The 19,331-nt window shown below is 42.9% G+C and overlaps 2 pseudogenes; one reads left to right on the top strand and one right to left on the bottom strand.

The window, feature by feature from the left end:
• Positions 1-15,708: 15,708 nt before the first annotated feature.
• On the bottom strand, positions 15,709-16,118 carry Rpl10-ps8 (ribosomal protein L10, pseudogene 8; annotated as a pseudogene).
• A 1,585-nt stretch (positions 16,119-17,703) lies between these two features.
• Rpl31-ps8 (ribosomal protein L31, pseudogene 8) lies at positions 17,704-18,088 on the top strand (annotated as a pseudogene).
• The last annotated feature ends 1,243 nt before the right edge of the window (positions 18,089-19,331 follow it).

The following is a 19,331-nucleotide window of genomic DNA, read 5'->3' as shown; positions in this document are numbered from 1 at the left end:
CTGCGGCCTGATCTCTATTCATCGTCTTTATTGTTGATGACCACCGGATAAAAGCGATGGGATCTCCTGTTGACCGGGCCAGGATAGACAGGGTTGTGATGTAGAAGCCTCTTAGCTTCAAAACTGCCTCCTCTTCCAGATTGCACAGTGCCTCTTGCTTGTGCGGCTTCCAGTTTTGTCTAGCATAAGGTCGTAGAAAATGTTATTGTCTCCAGGTTAGGGTGGATGTGATTCATCTGTGCAATCTTGTGGTACTGAATCGTGAGGATTTAAGCTATTATACCATACAGCAATTCAACACTCCTGTGCCTATAGGGGCTGGGGAGTCAACCACCCAAATGACGGCTCACAACCATCTAAACCTCCAGTTCTACAGAATCCAACTCCGGCTTTCAGCTTCCACAGGCACCGTATCCACATGGTACACACACTTACAGGCAGGGGTAATGCCACTCACATAAAATAATAAAACAGTAAATAAAAGTAACGCTGTTCGGTCCCCAGCTCCAAAAAAAAGAACCAAAAAAAAAAAAAGTAACGCTGTTATAAAAACAAAGCTAGTGCATTAGATCAAGCTATCACAGTATAACCATGTTGTTTTCCCATGTATTAGACCTGTCTCAGATTTCTGAGCTGTCTTACAAAAAAGGATGTTAAGGTTCAGAGGTAGCAACCAGTATGCTGACCAACCAACTGGCCCAGAGGCATTTCTAGGCTGTAGATTATTATTGAAGATACTAAAACTGAGGGGTTCCTGAGTCCCATACCCAGGAATATATGGGCAGCACAAATTATTGAAATACTTTTAAAAGGAACTGATGGTGGATGTGGGAGGTAGTTAGTGGGAAAAGTAGGAGTAAATATGATAAAAATATACTGCATGAAATTCTCAAAGAATGAATACATATAATCATAGAAATATATTATTATAATATATAATAATATATTGCCCAAAGTGGGAAATTTCATGCAAATGCAGATAAGTCGGTCCTACCAACAAGCAGTTCATTAACTCTGGGTTTCACAGTGGTCATGGGAACTGTGTAGGCCGAAACCCATGTGGTCTTCTGTAACAACCTTCTACATGCTCTCATTCCACGGCTTTCGAGATGTTTGCCTCCATGTCTTATTCAGGCCACCTCAACTCTACAGACTCAGCATCAGCGATACATTTTAAATGTAATTTAAATTTAATAAAGGCAGGCTATTTCTGTCTACTGAGCAGGGGAAAAATCAATGAAGTAGACTGAGGGTAGCAAAGTATTTGTTCTGGAAATTAGTTCAGGGCTATCTTGATTGGCTCTAAAAATGTATGAGGCTTAGACATTTGGACAATGGACAAGAATTTATGTTAATGAAAACTGGGGCTGGTGGTGTATTTCAATACTAGTGCTTGCCTAACACCAGCCATTAGGGTTTTTTTCTGGCACAAAAAATAAAAGTTAGGACATTAATCCCAAATACCTCATTAACATTTCTTCCACTGGGATTTCCTGTGGGCATAGGCGTGACAGTAAAGGGGACATATTTGCAGTTTTGCAGCCACCTTTTTACATGCACAGCGCAGGATACCTTTGGTGACTTGGTGATAACGGTAACGTGCTTAAAGCCCCAGCTAGGAAAACCTGCTGAACGCATACAGACAGGCTGTCCTGGTTAGCCTTGAGTCATCACAACCCAGAGTCGTCTGAGATGAGAAACCTCAGTTTAGGAACTGCCCAGATCAGGGTGGTCTGTGGTTGTACCTACAAGGGTAGTCTTGATGAACGAGGGAGGAGGATCCATCCTACGGTGGCCTGTATCAGTTTTTGGGAAGGCGGTTCTTAGCTGTATTTAAAAAGAGCTAGGGCGACACGAGCCGGAGAGCAAGCAACCATGGGACTCCACAGTTTTTACTTCAGACTCCTGTCTTGAGCTCCTGCCCTGATTTTACTCAATGGTGGATTATGACCTGGGATTATGATCTTAATAACTACCCCACCCCCAGGTTGCTATTGGTCAGAGTATTTTATTTATTACAGCACCAACAAGCAAACCAGAACACTGGTTACCCCCGCCAAATCCACTTCTTGAGTATTGGTGATTTGCTAGGTTCTGTTTAATTGCTATTTTTCTCATATCTCATGATGTTGGGGACAAACCTCATTTTCATTCATGATTTCAACGTCTCCTGTAGCAGGGTCAGCTAGTGTACTGAATGCCTGCCACTGCCCTCTTACCCGTGTCCACGATGGGAGTGGCTGATTTGTTTCAGCTCACCTGCTACCCCTTGACTTGGCCTCATAGTACTCCAAGGATGCGACTATCACAATGCTTGTGCATTGACTTGGTACCCAGACAAACATCTGCTTTGGAATTAATAATTATTTGGGGACCCAAGTGAATCCGAAGTTCATGTATTCAATCCAGACTTCCTCCACCCTGCCTGTGGGAAAGTCCAGAGTAGCTCACCTGCTTCCAGGTGATTGGACGGTCCCTCTAACATCCTTAATCATCATCTACAGCATCCAAGTCTGCTCCTTGCCAATCGCCTAGTCTCACTGCTCAGGTGGCCACCAAAGCCTGGGCTGTGATGTTCTAAAAATTTCTGGAATCCTTCTCATGCCTCTGCTGTCAGGGTTTTATTTGGACTCTCACAAAGCCAGCCTGCTGGCGTCTTCAATCCATCCCTATCCTTCATCCACATCACTGCAGGAACATTTTTCTGAGTGTGTGTGTGTGAGTGTGTGTGTGTGTGTGTGTGTGTGTGTGTGTGTGTGTGTGTATCATTCCTTTCTGTATGTTCTGAACAGGGCCTCCAATTGGTTTCAACATATAATTTAATCCTCATCATCCAGCTCACCACAGCTTGTCATTAATCTATGTCTGATTTTCTACATATGACAACTTCTCTCTTTTTTATATTTGGTGAGGCTGTTGACCATTTATTTTCCAGTTTTAGCTGGATTCTATTTCAAATTTCGATTTCATACAGGACTTACTACAGAGACATTTGAGGGGATTTGTGGCTGGGTGGAATAATATTTTGTTCCTCTTGTGTCATTAATGTATTTTGCATTAGAGTTAGGAAAATGTAGTTGTAATAATTTCTGCACCTTGAAATTTATTGAGAATATATATTAATATTGACTCCTGGCTGTTTTTTCCAACTATTCCATGGAACTTAAGAATTTATGGTCACATGTACTAAGTATATGTTCTTTCAACATGTGTTAAATGAAGCACATTAACTAGGGGTTTAATTTGTTTTTAGAGAAAATGTTTAATGGTACATTCTCCTGAGTAAGGACGTGATTACGCACTCTATCAGAGATGGGTGCATGCTCTTATCTCCACAGGGCTGGGAAGTTGAGATCCCGAATGTTTGCTTTTTAGACCATGCTGACGCTTTGTCTTTGCGTTCTAGCAACACGTTTTGCAGATATAAAGCCAATGTTAATCTGATCGTGTTTCCTAGCAGTGCACTCTTGGTCCCCTTCAAGCACTTTTGGACAGTTCACCATTTGAGTCCTGATGCTTATGGAGCTGAGGCTAAGAGACTTTGTCTTTGTTTTTAGTGTGAGATTTTCATCTGAAAATCTGATAAGGACATTTTAATCTCTTTCTGTGTTTATTATTTCTTCTATAACATCCCTTCTCTTCTGCTTTCTTTGGAACTCTTACTAAGTTAATATTTATTCTTCAGGCTGTTCCTCGTGCTCTAAAGTTTCCCTCACATCTTCCATTTGTGTTCTTCTGTGGTTTATGGTCAGAGAAGCACCCTGTTCTCTTAGCGACTCCTCAGTTCTGCATATTTTGCTGTTTTGTTCCAGGGCTATCAATAGATCAAACTCTTCATTCCAGAAATCTCTGCTGGTGCATTCATCACTGAATCCCTTCACAGCAATTTAAAGAAGCCCTTCAGTTTGGAGGCTTTTCTTTTAACTGCGTGTATGATTCTGCACTTTTATTTGATTATGATTCTGTCATTTCCTGATGGGGGAATTCTATTTACTGAGTTGAGAACCTCATTGTTGCTCTCATTCAGTTACTTCCTTGTGGTTGGTTTTTCTCAGTGTTACAGTTCTGCTTGTCTGTTCCTAGCTACGGACTCAGATCCTAGTCAAGTGAACATCAGTGCTCTTGCAGTATCCTAACAGATTCTCATTACAGAAGAGTTGGCTCCAGAGCATGTGTGGGGAGTGAGCGGGGGAGAGCCAGTGCCAAGAATCCTGGTCCTCAGTGTCAGCAAGCTGCTCAGAGCATGCTCTGTTTTCTCAGCTTCAGCTATTCATTTTCCCATTCACCAACTCCCACTTAAGAGAGCTCTCCCCATGCCTTCAATCTGGAGACCAACCAGGAGTCTGTAGCTATAAGAACTAACCACGCCCTTTGTGACAGCAGAGCCGTGGGTGGGCACTGATGTAAATGTTTTGACATCCTCCCATTAATCACCTCACCAGCCATCTTCTTCCTGCTCCTTCCCCTGGTTCCCACTGCTTCCGCTGGCTGTTTGGATTATTCTGGGGCAATTGGGAAAGCAAAGTCTGTTTGACCTTCCATTGCTCTGGTATTATCTGTGATTTCCCTAGCTCTCCTAGGTTTTACTCTCAATTTGTCTTTGAACTACGACATATCGTCGAGAGGCTAAACATTCGACCAGTGACGTTAGTTTCAAATGTACCACTTTGCCAAGATTTATTCATTTATATTCTGTAAGGTTTTCTGATATTTCAAAGGTCCCCAGAACATAAATTCAACTTCCCAGTGTGACCCCAAATCCTTAGGACTTACTAACTTACCAGGTCTTTCCTCCTCCTCCTCCTCTTCCTCCTCCTCCTCCTCCTCTCCCTCCTCCTCCTCCTCCTCCCCCCTCCTCCCTCTTCCCCCTCCTCCTCCCTCTCCTCTTCCTCCTCTTTCACCTATGCCTACTCCTACTTCTACTCCTCCTGTTTTCTCTTGAAGAATGTAGAACCAGCATCATGCCTCATCCAAGCTGTTGCACAGAGCACTGTTTCTTGCCTCACGATTACTGAGTCTGACTAATACTCATGTTAGATCTCTTAAAATAGGACTGAAAACTTGGGGGCCACTGTTATTTTACCCCTTAAAAAACTGAACCACAAGACTTCAAGGTTGAATCTATTTCTTAAACCCATAGAGATTTAACTTGGGAACCTTGGGACTTTTAGACTAGGACTCCTGCTGTGCAGATTAAGTCCCCTAAAGTTTGCATATTTATTTATTTTCTTTTTAATATCCTTGGACTTTCCCACTGATTTTCACTTAAGCACCTTGGCAGTTTCCTTTATGGCTTAGAACATAATCTTCATTTGGCTCACGAGGAACGTGCTTCAGGAAGGCTATTTGCCAAGTCATACAAATTAAAAACTGGAGAAGAACTAGTTCTTAAACCCTAGACTTCCCCCTATTTTTGTAGGCTCCCTTTATTGGATGACTCCACGCTCTGTTCTGTTTAACGAGCTCTTGTTCTACTTTAAGCTCTTGCTCCCGACTCTACCGGACTGACATCGTCGGGTCAGGCTTTACCAAGCTCAATTGGACTCACTGATGTCTGAGCTCAGTTTGAGAAGTCGGTTACTCTGTTCAGTGTGTCTGGTGGTCGGCTGGTACCTGAGGCAATGTCTGTCACTGCCCCATAGACTAACCCAGGCATATCCATGTGATGGTACCCAGTTTCTAAAACAATTCATGGAAAGTCCTCAGGCCTCCTTAACACTGAGATAGGAATTGCTATTTCCAACATATTGTGTGGTCAAAATAGTTCATGAAGCCAGTCCAGATACAAAAGATGGAGGAAGAGTTTGCAAAGTCAAACTGGAAGACTGACAGATACAAAGAAGAACGCCCTGGATATCGCCTTTGCAACACTCTAGCATGCTTGGCATCCCGGCTTGTGCCTCAGTGGCTGTGAGTATTGGCTGTTGATAGGTCACAGACACCTCAGGGTTTGGACAACACCAAGTCTCTCCAAATTCATACATAGGAACTCTCATCACATGCATGGCTGCATCTGGATATAGGGCCTTTAGGGGGTGACTTAGGTTAGATGAAGTAAGAAAGGTTAGGCTATAAGCCAACAGGATTGTAGCCTTATAAGGAAAAGGAGAGCAGGGTTAGAAGTTTGTTTGATTTTTAAAATACAAATTCTTGTTCAGCTGATGGAGACACAGTGAAAAGAAATCCATCTCGAAGTCAGGCAATGCGTCTTCATCACCACCCTTGCTGGCCTAGAATTCCATCATCCTGATTGATAATAAGGTTGTATAAGTTGTATAAGTTACATGGTCCACCTACTCTGTTACAGAATCTTGAAATGATTATGTGGGGGGGTGGTTATTGCCTTAGCTCAAGGTGGACTGTCCTGTTCTAGAGGTTTTAACCCTGCAGTTCATGTTCACAGGAGGAGGTGCAGCCTGTAGCAAATTAGTATGGATAAAGGCGAAAAAAATGGCTGCTACTCCTGATTCAGAAGCCAGCAGCTACTTGCTATTATTTAAGGGCGACTCTCCCTCTAAACCAGATGTTCTGAACCTGTGTGACGCTGCACCCCTTTAAACCTTTCTGCTTGTTGAGGCGACCCCCAGCCATAAAACTACATTCACCGCTACTTCATAATTATGATTTTGCTACCTTTAAGAACTGTAACATGAATATCAGTGTTTCCCAATGGTCTTAGGTGACCCCTAGGAAAGGATCAGTCCACCCACAAAGGGGTCAAGACCCACAGGTTGAGAACGACTGCTCTGCTGTAGGTCAAAGCAAAGAAGGGAGACTTAGTATATTTGTCTGAGACCACAACTTTGACTTCTTTCCCAGTCTTCCTCTATCCCCTCCCTTCCTCACAGGCTTTTACTGGAGGACATTACCTCAGAAAATCATAGACATTCCATCTCTGACTCTTCCCTTGCTCCTACCATCCCTACCAAGGTAATTGCTACAGAATGACACTTGCCACCGGTGCGTATTTGTAAGCATCGATGCATATTTTTAGCTGACTTATAGACTCTGTAAATTTCAAACTGGTTTTATGCTCTGGCAAAAATAGCAAGGATGAGTATTTTCTAAGTGCTGGCTAAATACTGCACTGTGTGTGGGGCACGCATACGATCTAATTTAATCTTCATCATGACCATCTGAGATAGCTACTGGATTGCAGGATTTTAACTTGGAGTGCTTTCTAAATCACCCCTCTATCTGGGATTTTGATCTACTATTTTTTTCTCTAGCAACAAAAGACTTCTGGGCCAGCATTAAAATAGCCGTTGACACAAGGCATTCAGGAAACACCTGATAAGTGTCCCAGACAAGACAACTTAACCTTGTTTCAACTTGGAAGGCTATGCTTCTCTGGGTTCATCACTGTGCAATTTTGATAGGGAAATGTTGTGTTGGAGAGAATAGTCTTACTTAGGACAGGAACCTCTCACTCTGTGTTACAAAGTGCTTTGCTGAATGATACATTTTTGGCCCTGACACACTTCTCCTATTAAAAAAGAAAATTCCATTTTCTCAAGTTTTCACTCAGTCGGGCTCACTCATTGGTACAATAGCCGTTTGCTGTTTCGTCTCTGTTAAGTTTTTCTATAGAAAGCATCGTGAGCCCAGCAGGAAGATGAGTGTCCCATTCAGTGCATCCTTAATTTCAGCAGCTGGAGCAGGAAATAGGAAATCTTACAAAGGGAGGGTCCAAACACAGCATCGGCAGCTTGAAAATGCTTTGTCTTTTCCAGTTTAGGCGGAAATGACCTCTGGCTCTGAGGGAAAACCCAGGAAGACCGGTTAAGGCTGTGTCTGCTCAGTAATTAGCCTGAAAACAAAATGCAGAAAGGTAAACCATGGCCGGAGGTCACACAGCTACAGGGTAGTATGTCGTGAATTTGAACATGGCTGCTCCCATGTCCGGAAATGAGTCAGAACCACCTTCAAGCACAGAGTGCTTCCCAGACAGTCTCCTGGGCTACAGTTTCTTCCACAGTAAAAGCAAATAAAACCCCAACAGGTGGCATTCCACAAGCCTTGTATGACGCCATTTCTGCTTAAATCCAACAAGGGGATTTATATTAAGGGGACTGTAGCCGGGCTTATAAAACACAACTCATTAGGTACACAGAATCAGAGGAGTCGGATGAAGGGAACATGTCAGGAGTGAGGCTTGACTGATAAAAGGCTTGGCTGACTTACAGTCTATGTTAAAATTAGTGCGAACTGGCTAAGAGGTTTGAACGATGGAGCTTTTAGAGACAGAGCTGTCTTGTGTTTTGTTTTTGTTTTTTTCTGAAAAGTGAATGATTACGAGATAATTCTATCAGCAAAAGAAACATAGCCAGGAGATTGACCTGGAGAACGATTATCTTGTTATCGGTAGCTGGAAAGTGAAGGCTGCCACTGGTGCTCTATGAACGCCTATGGGGGCGGAAGCTCCCTGGCACAGAGCCCACAAATAGCCCAACTGTTTACACTTGAAAGATTCATAGGTACAGTGCAAGCTCCCAAAGACTGTTTGTTTGTTTTTGTTTTTAATCCAAGAGAAACACAAAGGTAGATGTAGTGGCCTCATATTTTCAATCCTAATTCTTGGAGGCTTAGGCAGAAAGATTATTTGTAATTTAAAGGCAGCCTGGGCTGTACAGTACATCTCAAAACAGCCTGATAAATATGTACAGAGAGAGAGAGAGAGAAAAAGAGAGAGAGAGAGAGAGAGAGAGAGAGAGAGAGAGAGAGAGAGAGAGAGAACACTGTAGGGTACCAAGAATGCTTAGTCTAGTGACTGTGAATTTTCACACGATTCTATGCCTTAAAGGTGACAGATGTGATGGCTATCCTGTTTCAAGCAGGACGTAAGGCACCCAGGTTGCCCTGTGTCACCTACCATGCAGAGAGGTGTATTACAGGAGAGATAAGAGGAGAGGAAGCCTTAGGGAAAGGGATTGGGCTAGATTAAAAACAGAAGAGCTGAGGCCTGGTGAGCCAGTCTTGGCAATGGGCCCAGAGCAGCTTCAGAAGAGGGTCAGACCCAGCCAGAGCACTTCCTGCTTTGGGTTAAAAAAATAAATCCAACTACCCTCTAAGAGGTGGTCTATTCTTCCTGTGCAGCATTAGGTCATTAATTTGAAAATTGCAGGTAGTAATAAAAACAGCAGTCATTCGCTTAACGTGGAGCTGAATGGACCTCTCCCTGCTACGCCCACTGAACACCTGGGTTATGCTAATGCAGCTTTCATGGTGCCAATTTCCAGAGAGCATCAGTCTGGGCAAAAGGCTGGAAGCCTCTTGTTACTTCTCCAGAAATTCCTATCTATTTCCGTTTATTTATTTCAGCTCAAAATCTTTGACAGAACATAATAAAGTCTAATCACCCTCTAGGCTAGGGAGCAGTGTGTATGTGTCTGTCTGTCTCTCTGTCTGTCTGTTGTGTGCTTGTGTTGTGTGTTTGTGGCATGTGTCTCTGTGTGTTTGTGTTCTCTCTCTGTCTCTGTGTCTGTCTGTCTGTCTGTCTGTCTCTCTCTTTCTTCATTATTGTAGAAATTAAAAGAATTCTGTCAGATGTCATGTTTTCCTGGTTTTTTGGAGGTCACTGGCTCCCTTCCTCCCCAGCACTGTAGCAGTTTCCACAGCATCCCATAGCCCTGCCCTGTCAGTCTCACTGAACTTCCTTCAGGAAGTAGACAAGTGTAACTTTCAGTGTTATTTTGAGAGCTCAAGCAAAACTTCGACTGGGGGGTGGGGGACTTTGCCTTAGATTTCCAGGCTTATGACCGTGTAAAAATGTCCCCAATGCTTGCAGAACCTGTCACAGACCCAGACTGCTTTGAACTCCAGCAGGTGTACGGTTTTACAGTGCAATATTTTTCAGATAGAATTTGTCTTAATCTTCGGGCTAAGCCTCTTTTGATGAAGAGAGCTGCCAAGATGACAAACGTTATTCGCTTACGAGTTGTTTGTCTAGTTACCAGTAAGTCTGCAAATCAGTTTCCTGTTCGCACAAAGGATTTTCTTGTGTTGGAAAATGTTTGACCAAGGGTACCTTGGCTTCGATTTTTATAGGGAACTCGCAACGTTAATTATCTATAGTACCCTGTGCACCAGGATGTGGGGTGACTGAGTAAGCAGGTGGCCAGAACCAAACAAGTATATGACCCATGTTTCTGAAAAGGACCTTTGTGTTTATCCTAGGGGGCATTACAAAGGAGCCGCAAGGAATCCTGGGCAGTGAGTGGTATTAGGAAGTTAGAAGGCAGCACGGTTTGGGGAAAACGGAAAGATTTGTTGTGCAGATAAAAGTGAGATAAAGGACTAGAAATGGCACCTGCCCCTCAGGGTTTCTATTGGAATTTATTTTTCTGCTTCTTGAATGTTTCCTCCTCCTCCTCCTCTTCTTCCTCCTCCTCTTCCTCCTCCTCCTCCTTTTCCTCCTCCTCCTCCTTTTCTTCCTCCTCCTCTTCCTCCTTTTCCTCCTCCTCTTCCTCTTCCCCCCTCCCCTCCCTTTCTTCCTCCTCTTCCTCTTCCTCCTCCTCCTTTTCCTCCTCCTCCTCTTCCTCTTCCTCCTCCTCTTCCTTCTCTTCCTCCTCCTCCTTTTTCCTTTAAGAAACGTGAAAACACTCATGAATAAGTATTTCTTAAAGAGTATCTTTGATTTAAACTTTGACAATTCACACATACACACACATGCATGTGCATACATGTGCGTGCACATTCGCACATGCACACACACCACATACCACACACGCGCGCGCACACACACACACACACACACACACACACACACAATGTTGATCATACCCACTTAGCTCTCAAAGGCAGCCATGCCTCCCACCTTCCCGTCCGGTCATTTTGGTTATTGTTGGTAACAGAGTCCAGTCCCTGCAGCCTGCTGGAATGTCCCTGATCCTGGGGAGGTGACCCCACCGGGACGCCTCTCCAGCTGCCGCCTCTTACACTCTTTCTTTTTTTCTATGTTGTTCTCTGTGGCTTTTGGTGGCTATGATGTAAATGTCTCATTTAGGACTGAGTAGCGATCAGTTATCCTCGGTCCACTGATCAGTTATGAGTCTGCACTGACTTCTGTCCACTGCATAGATCAGGTTCTCTGCGTAAGATGGAGGACCGTACCAGCCTGCAAGTACAACCATAAATGCTTGATAAAGTAGCCTGACAACCTGACCACTCAGCAAAAACAGAACAAAACAAAAAACCCAACAACCCAAAACCAAACCACCCAGTCAACCAACTGAACAACCCCCCCCCCCCTTACCAAAACTCCAGTAGATTCCAGGTTCCCCCTAGGCCCTGTGGGCTTTGACTGGTTTCCCAATTCGAAAGGAGTTAGTCAGCCCCCTTTACTGCCGTGACACTATGGCACTAGTGCGTACCATTAGGCTTCTTGCTGGGCAAGTCAGTATCATAACATTCAGGGTTCAGTAGTGGATATCACTGTGAAATACACACCTTTAAAGATATGTTTCCGTTGTCATGGTAGCAGCTCTGGGGATCCAACCTAGGACCCCTGCTCGTGCCAGGCCAGCATTCTACCACTGAGCTATGCTCTCAGTCCTTAGTGGGTGTTTTTAAGTGCACTGAACAGCTAGAGTGCTTGCCCGGCAAGCCCAAACTCAAGTACCTGGGCTCAATCTCCAATCTCATAGCACAGCAAAAGAAATCTAGAAACTATCAATAATGATGTCATTGCCGCCTGGCGATTGTTGTGAGCAGTGTTTCCTATAACTTATGTTGTGCCTATTTTTTTTAAAAAAGATTTATTTATTTAATTTATGTATATGAGTACACTGTAGCTGTCTTCAGACACACCAGAAGAGGGCATCGGATCCCATCACAGATGGTTGTGAGCCACCATGTGGTTGCTGGGACTTGAACTCAGGACCTGTGGAAGAGCAGTTAGTGCTCTTAACCGCTGAGCCATCTCTCTAGCCCTGTGCCTATTGTTTTAAAAAGTTTTTTCCCCTTTTTTACTTGTTTGTCTTGGTACCTAGAGGAAGTCTGGGTTTTCTTGGAGTTACAGGTATAGGTCATCACGTCAGCTTCAAAGGATTTCTTGCATCTCAGGGACAAGCAGATTTGTGCTAAGGTGGAAGGCAAGTTGTAGGCAGTGTGGGCAGGAGAAGCCCTGTGTGAGGGAGGAAGGGTATTACTGAAGCATCTCCTTGTTAGTCCTTCATAAAACACAGGGAACTTCATAGAAGGGTCAGATCTTCCCTCCTGTGCTAGTGTCAGAAGTTTGTCCTTCTTTTCAGGCTTTTTAGATCTTTTTCTTCATTTTGTTCATCCCAAGAGATGCCCCTTTAACAGGATAACTTAAGTATAAGAGTTGTGAATTGTTCTGAGAGAAGAGTAGCTGCTGTGGAACCAGAATTACCCAGATAGTGTAAACAGGATCTGAAGTTTAAAACTTACAGGTCAGCTGGGAACATCCTTGTAGAAGCCCTTTGGAAAATAGACATAAGGGAGGGTTGGAGAACAGGGCAGAAGTCCTCAGGGGAATGACCTCTTTTCCCAGCCATGCTGACTTGGAAGTCTGCAAATATAGTGGAGAGGCCCAGTAGATCCAAACAGCAAAAAGTCAGAGAGACCATCCTTAGTTTCACAAGCACATGAACGTGTGGAAAGTCATGTAGGTTCTCTAAGCCTCTAGAACAAGCCACTGATGAAACGAAGCAAGTCACTGAGCTACACAGGTACTGACAAGGCGAGAAGGAGAGATTACGTCCTAGAGAAAGTGTTAGAGATACTTATTGGTGCCAGAAAGTTGTGTGAGAACAAGGGCAAGATTTAGATTCTCTGCTGGAGCCATTGAAGAAAAGCATCATCGTATTTGGTCCCGGTTCAGTACCAGGTAGGATAACACATGCTTGGAGCAGTAGGCCACTGTGAAAAGGGCATAGGAAGGGATACCTGATACCCATTGCTGAAAGGGTGCAATCTACTTACCTTCTGTCTGACTCATTAACACAACAACTGCAGGATAAGGGTGGGAAGGAATAGTTGTCTGTGGTTGGAAGGAGGTAAGGGAGGGAGAGAAGAGGAGGTGAAAAAACAAGGCAGGGTGAAGGAGGAGGAAGAGGAGGGGAAGGAGGAAGATGAGGGGGAGGGAAAGAGGAAGAGGTGGAAAGAAGGAAGAGGGAGGAAGAGAATGCCGATGGAAGAAGTTGAGTTCTTTTTTGATTGAGTTCATATTTTAGATAGATTTAGGTAGATTCACGTTTAGTTCCAAGGTGTACCATCATATTTCAATATTGTAGCGGTAAGAGAGGTGCCCATTTTCTCCAATTGCAACAGATTGGAAAGGTGAAGTATAAAACCACAGCCAGGGTACTGTCAGGATGCAGAAGGCTTCCATCACAAAGAGTTTTGTGCTGTTCATATGCACATCCTGCGTCTTCTGGATCTCTTATACTCCACAATCACTAGTCCAACCTAGTTCTGTAGTTCTGCTTTTCTGGCAACAAAAAGGTATTTCTTTCCCTTGAGATAGGATTTCAAGACTGACCTTGGAGTCACTATGTAGCCAAGACTGGCCTTGAAGTCACTATGTAGCCAAGGCAGGCTTTGAACTCTTCACTCTCCTGTCTGCGCCTTCTAAGTTGTAGCACTGCACCCAACAACTACCATGTGGTTCAGCTTACAAGTGGTTATCTCTCATTCACTTTGGAAAACTGGCTTTGCTGATAGAGAATTCTAGGTTGGTGGTTTCTTTTAATCCAACGTTGTAAGCATTTCCTTTTACTCTTTCCCTTGAATTGTTTCCAATGAGAAATACATTGTAATTTGTGTCTTTGTTCTCTATAGATATGGCATTTTATCTTTTCTCTTCATTCAAGAATTTCATTTTGTATCTTTTTTTTTCATGGAATAGAATATGAATGGCTATGGGAAGGTTACCGAGCATTTATTTTGGTCTTACATTTTGAGACTCTGTCATTTGATGCTTACCATTTATTTTGGAAAGGTCATTATTCAAAATGTTTCCAAGTTACCATGTATTCCAGGTACTTGGCCTTTACACAGCAATTTACGGTGGTGATTGAAATGTATATTAAACATTTTTGCTAGAATTTGATCATAATAATGATAAGCCCATTATTAGTTTGGGAGAATTGATAACTTCTTTGTGTTGAATTTTCTGACCTTGTCTAACAAAGTCTGTCTCTCTCTCTCTCTCTCTCTCTCTCTCTCTCTCTCTCTCTCTCATTTCTTTTCCTTTCTTTGTAGTCTCAGACTTTCAGTATGCAGGTTCTGCATATGTTGAGTTAGATTTATACCCGAGTGTTTGATTAAAGATGGGACTGTAACGACGAATGGTACTACACCTTTTCCTTATTACAGACTCATTGCTGCCATATGCAATTCAGGGTTTATTTTATTTTATTTTATCTTAGATTCTGAGAACTTGTTGAATTCACTTGGCACTCCTAGGAAGCTTTTTGGCAAACTATCAGATTGGGAGTGTTTGTCTCTTCCTTTCTAATCTTTTATGCTTTGACTTCCTCTGGTTGCCTCATGGCTCTGTCTGTGACTTTCAGCACTTTGCAGAAGACAATTGTTGAAACTGGACAGCCTTACTTTGTTCCTGATCACAGTGAGAAAACACTTCATCTGTTGTCATTAAATGTGTTGCAAGTAAGTTCCGTTAAGTAAATTCTTTCTACTTTTGGGAGTTCTGGGGATCAAGCAGAGGTTTTACAAATACCAGGCAAGTGCTCCCTCCATTACTGAACGACACCCCAGCCTGAGAATAAGTTCCTAATAAGAAAGTAAGTTAGGGTTGACTTAAATTCATTTTTAATTGTGGACAGATTAAGAATTTTGCCATTTTTTAGCATCACCTGATAGGCTATTTGAGTTTTCATCTTTAGTTTGTTAGTATGATGTATTGTGTTGATTGATTTTTTTTGTGTGTGTGGTGTGGGAGGGTTGGGAAAGGATCTCATTATGAAGTTCAAGTTGGCCTTGAACTTGCTACATTGCCCAGCCTGGCCACTAACTCCAGATCTTTGGTGTCAGACTCCAAAGTCCTGAGGCAACACATTTTCACATTATGCCCAGCTTCTTTACCTGCTTTAGATATCAAGGTAACATTAGATTTATGGATGAATTTAAATCATTCTATATTTTGTAGTAGTTAATTTTATATTAAGCCATCTTAACCTGACTAGGCCGTGATACCCACATATCTGGCCAAACATTAGTTTGAATATTTCTTTGAAAGTGTTTTCTACTTGAGAATAAGAAAGCAAGAATGTCAGATCTGAGAGTGGCCCTATAAATAATTTGTACCAACTGTGTAACTTTTTCCACTCTATCTTAGTTGCTCTTAAGCATTTAATGAAGTTTTGTTATTACAACTAACTCAGTTGGCTATGTTTAGGCAGTTAAACAGGAAGGTGGAAACCAAAGCAAGCTAAGAGGTAATGGACATTCTCGAACTCCAGTGCTCAAAGTAAGAATCCTGGGCTAAGGTCATCACCCACCAATATGATGGATTTGTGAAATAAAACATGATCTCTTACCAGGTTTCATGGTTCTGCTCCCTCCCTTGGAGCAGAACTCTGGAAGGATGGATTCTACAAGCCTGTTTAGGTAAATATGAGGTGTCTTTTCAAGTTGCATTTTGAATGGGAGAGTCTTTTTTTTTCAGAGTGGATTATTACTGAAAACGATTTAGTAGGATATAGGAGAGCACTGTGGAAGTCTTCAGGAATGCAGGGCTCTCCACTTGTCCAGGGAATCACAATGGAGGATAGATTTGACACCACGACCATCAGGAATGAGCCGCTTCTCAGCAACCAAGTCTTCAAATCATCTGCTTTAAACTTGGTGAACCCCCACTTCTCTGAGATGTGGATCATCTGGTGGTCAGGGACTTGAACTCAGCTCTGTGCAGAGACTCAGTCACGTGTTCCTTATTCTGCTGCTTGGTGCAGATGGACATGATGACCTGGTCAATGTGAACCCTGACCACTGTGCCCTGGCGTTTCCTGAAGGCACCGCGCATACCTCTCAGGAGCCTGTCAGCCCCAGCACAAGACAACATCTTGATACCGATGACGTGGATAGGGCGGAGCCTCACTCGGGTATGAAAGTCATCCTTGCCACAACTCCTTACCAGGTATTTGTTGGGACCAGCAGGGGCAGCCTCTGTGCTTCAGAAGAGAACTGTTCATATTCCTCTGACACCATGTGGCCACAAAGTGGGAATTCATCAACTTTTGCTTTCTTCCGTCCCAAGTCAATGATGCAGATCTTGGTTAGCATAATGGCCCGCCACGGCAGAAACGAGACTTTGGGTATGACTTGTTCTTACAATACCGGTAATTCAGGGTCACTAAGTGTCGGAGAGTCTACCCTCAAAAGAATGTCTTTTGAAAGAAATTCAATCTTTCTTCTGTTTTCACAGTAGGAAAATCACATGGGTTCAGCACTCACCACTGGGCGGGGTGGCGGCCCATGCTAACAATAGGCTCATCAGTGGAGCTCCAGAGGAAAAGAGGGGAGAGTTTTAATAGTGTGGCTCATGTGAATTTCGGTGAAAAAAGTCAACTCTCTATGGATTCCTTTTTTATCAATAATTTTTAAGGCTTTTGAGTATTAATGCTCAGCTTCAGGCCTGCCAGGGAGGCAAGAACTCCAACCAGTTATCCAGGGTCTTCAACTGCCTGGCCTCATATACCTTCTGTCCTGTGATGACCCCAATCCTTTCTCTTCCCAGGCTCTGTGCTCCAATAAGGTCTGCTGCAAGCTGCATCCAAGCCAAGCAAGTGTATGGGACTTCAGCAGGGTCTGATGTCTCGGGCCTCAGAATCTACCCTGTATGGTATCTGTGGGGCTGCGTTCCTTACACAGCCCTTCCACATCCTCAGGCCATGACAAGATGCAGGAATGAACAGAGGAAATACATCCCTGCCTTCTCATGTTCCTCTCAGAGGCATATTCTCTGTTCTTCTTACCCCAACTGAATTCTCTTAATGTGGGAATAGAATGGGAGAAATACAGAGAGAAGGGTGTATCAATAATCCAGAGGGAAAGTTGTTCTTTTTGATACAGAATAGTAAAAGATGGCTACTTTTATTTATTAATATTTATTTACTTATTTTTAGTCAAGGTTCCATGAGATTTGGGAGCCCTGGTTAACAGACACACACACACACACACACACACACACACACACACACACATATATATGTATAAAATGATGCTTGTTTAGAATAAATATGTATAGAAAGGTTTATATTTTGAGTGTAAGTTATACCCACTCTATAATAAGAAAGTAAGTCTCAGGCTTGCTTCTTAACACAGTCCATTTAACTGAGCAATTCATCTCATTGCTCTAGGCAAGGGGTCAGCAAGCATTTTCTGCCAAGTAGCAAGTAATTTAGATGTATTAATTGTCTAATCAAATGAGAATAACTATATTTCAATAATATGATCCCTAGACAGTAAGTGTTGAATTTCATGTAACTGTGTCACAAACACTGATCTCTTTAGAATAAGATCACTTAGCACATAGGAGCATTCTAAACTACTCAGGCCTTGAAAAAAATCCAGTAGCACCCAGATGTGGCCCCCGGTTGTAGTTCCTCAGTTTTCCTGTGTGTACTGGGGAATACATCAACTCATCAGGACAAGTGGAGGCAAAATATAAAAAGTAAAATATTTAAATAATTAAAATATAGAGCTTTCCAACTTGGGCCTGGCAGAATGGCTCCTGAAAAGGGTGGCGAGAAGAAGGGCCGTTCTGCCATCAACGAGGTGGTGGCCTGAGAATACACTATCAACATTCACAAGCGCATCCATGGAGTGGGCTTCAAGAAGCGTGCTCCTCCTCGGGCACTCAAAGAAATTCGGAAATTTGCCATGAAGGAGATAGGGGACTCCAGATGTGTGCATAGACACCAGGCTCAATAAAGCCATCTGGGCCAAGGGAATAAGGAATGTTCCGCACCGCATCCGAGTACATTTGTCCAGGAAGCATAATGAGGATGAGGATTCACCAAACAAGCTCTACACACTGGTAACTTACGGGCCTGTTACCACATTCAGATATCTACAGACGGTCAACATGGATGAGAACTAACTGCTGAATGTCAAATAAAGTTACAGAACTGCCTCCAAATATATATACATATACATACATATATATACATACATTAACATATATACATACACACACATATATACACACACACATATATACACACACACACATATACACACACACACTATATATATATATATATATATATATATATATATATGTATATATACACACACACACAAAAAAAAAAAAGCCTTATCTGCTGCAATTCTCATCCAGGTTGAAGGTAAAAACAGCTGCACATGCAGACATCCATGGTACAGCATTTGACTGACGATGCTTGTGTTAAAAAGAATGGAAGTCTGTAGGCAAGGGAAGCTTCTTCCTGTCTTCAGAAAATACATGTCTGGGGATGATCCCTCACCTGCTTCCCTGTGCTTGGAGTGGGGTAAACAGCATTCTCCGATAGAATTCCACTCCATGAGCACAAACACCCGAGGAAACTCAGACGTGGAAGATGCTTACGGGCTCTCAGTCAGGGACATTTTTCTCATGTCTGTCCTCTCTCTGTCACAAGTTCAGCGTGTGTATTAGCATGGCATCTGATGTGTAATTTACTCATTTTGAATATATATTGAACAGATAGGTATGTACCTCAATCATTAGTCAAAAGCTCAAAACACTGAAATTTATGGAAATACCAGTTTACAACCTACTATACAACTGTAATTCATCAGGGATGACAGAATCATTTATTTATAGGGCCAGGTAGGTAAGCCAACTATCTTAGGCAGTCATGGCTAAGACAACAGGGGGTGATGGGACCCTGTGTAAACTGTAGGATGTAGTCTATACTCTTCAAAGGGATATTTATTTTTGAATAAAATGAAGCCCAATGAGGGAACAAAAACCAATCCTTCTCTCCCTCCCTCCCTTCTCTCCTTCCTCCCTCCCTTCCTCCCCTCCCCTTCCCTCCTCTCCCTCTTCCTCCTCCCTCCCTCCCTCCTCGCCCTCCTTTCCAATCTTCTTCTGTTAGGATCCATTGACCCTAGGTCTTCCTCATCCTAGACAAGCACTTGTTAATTCTGCAGCCTCCGAACACATCGTTCTCATTGACTCAAACAGGTCGATCGACTGGATGCATGCAGCTTTTCATCTTTAAACCATTGTTGGGATCAAGTTTGATAAAGAAGATACCCATGGGAAATTCTTTTCCTAAGTGTGGGATAGAGATTGTTTTGAGAAAGACAATAGATAAGGAAGCTCTTCGTTATAGAGCCTC

This window comes from Rattus norvegicus, chromosome 18, assembly GCF_021556685.1.
Source record: "Rattus norvegicus strain SHRSP/BbbUtx chromosome 18, alternate assembly SHRSP_T2T, whole genome shotgun sequence".
NCBI lineage: Eukaryota > Metazoa > Chordata > Mammalia > Rodentia > Muridae > Rattus > Rattus norvegicus.
Note: the sequence above shows the minus strand (reverse complement) of the source record. Positions and strands in the feature narration are given on the sequence as shown.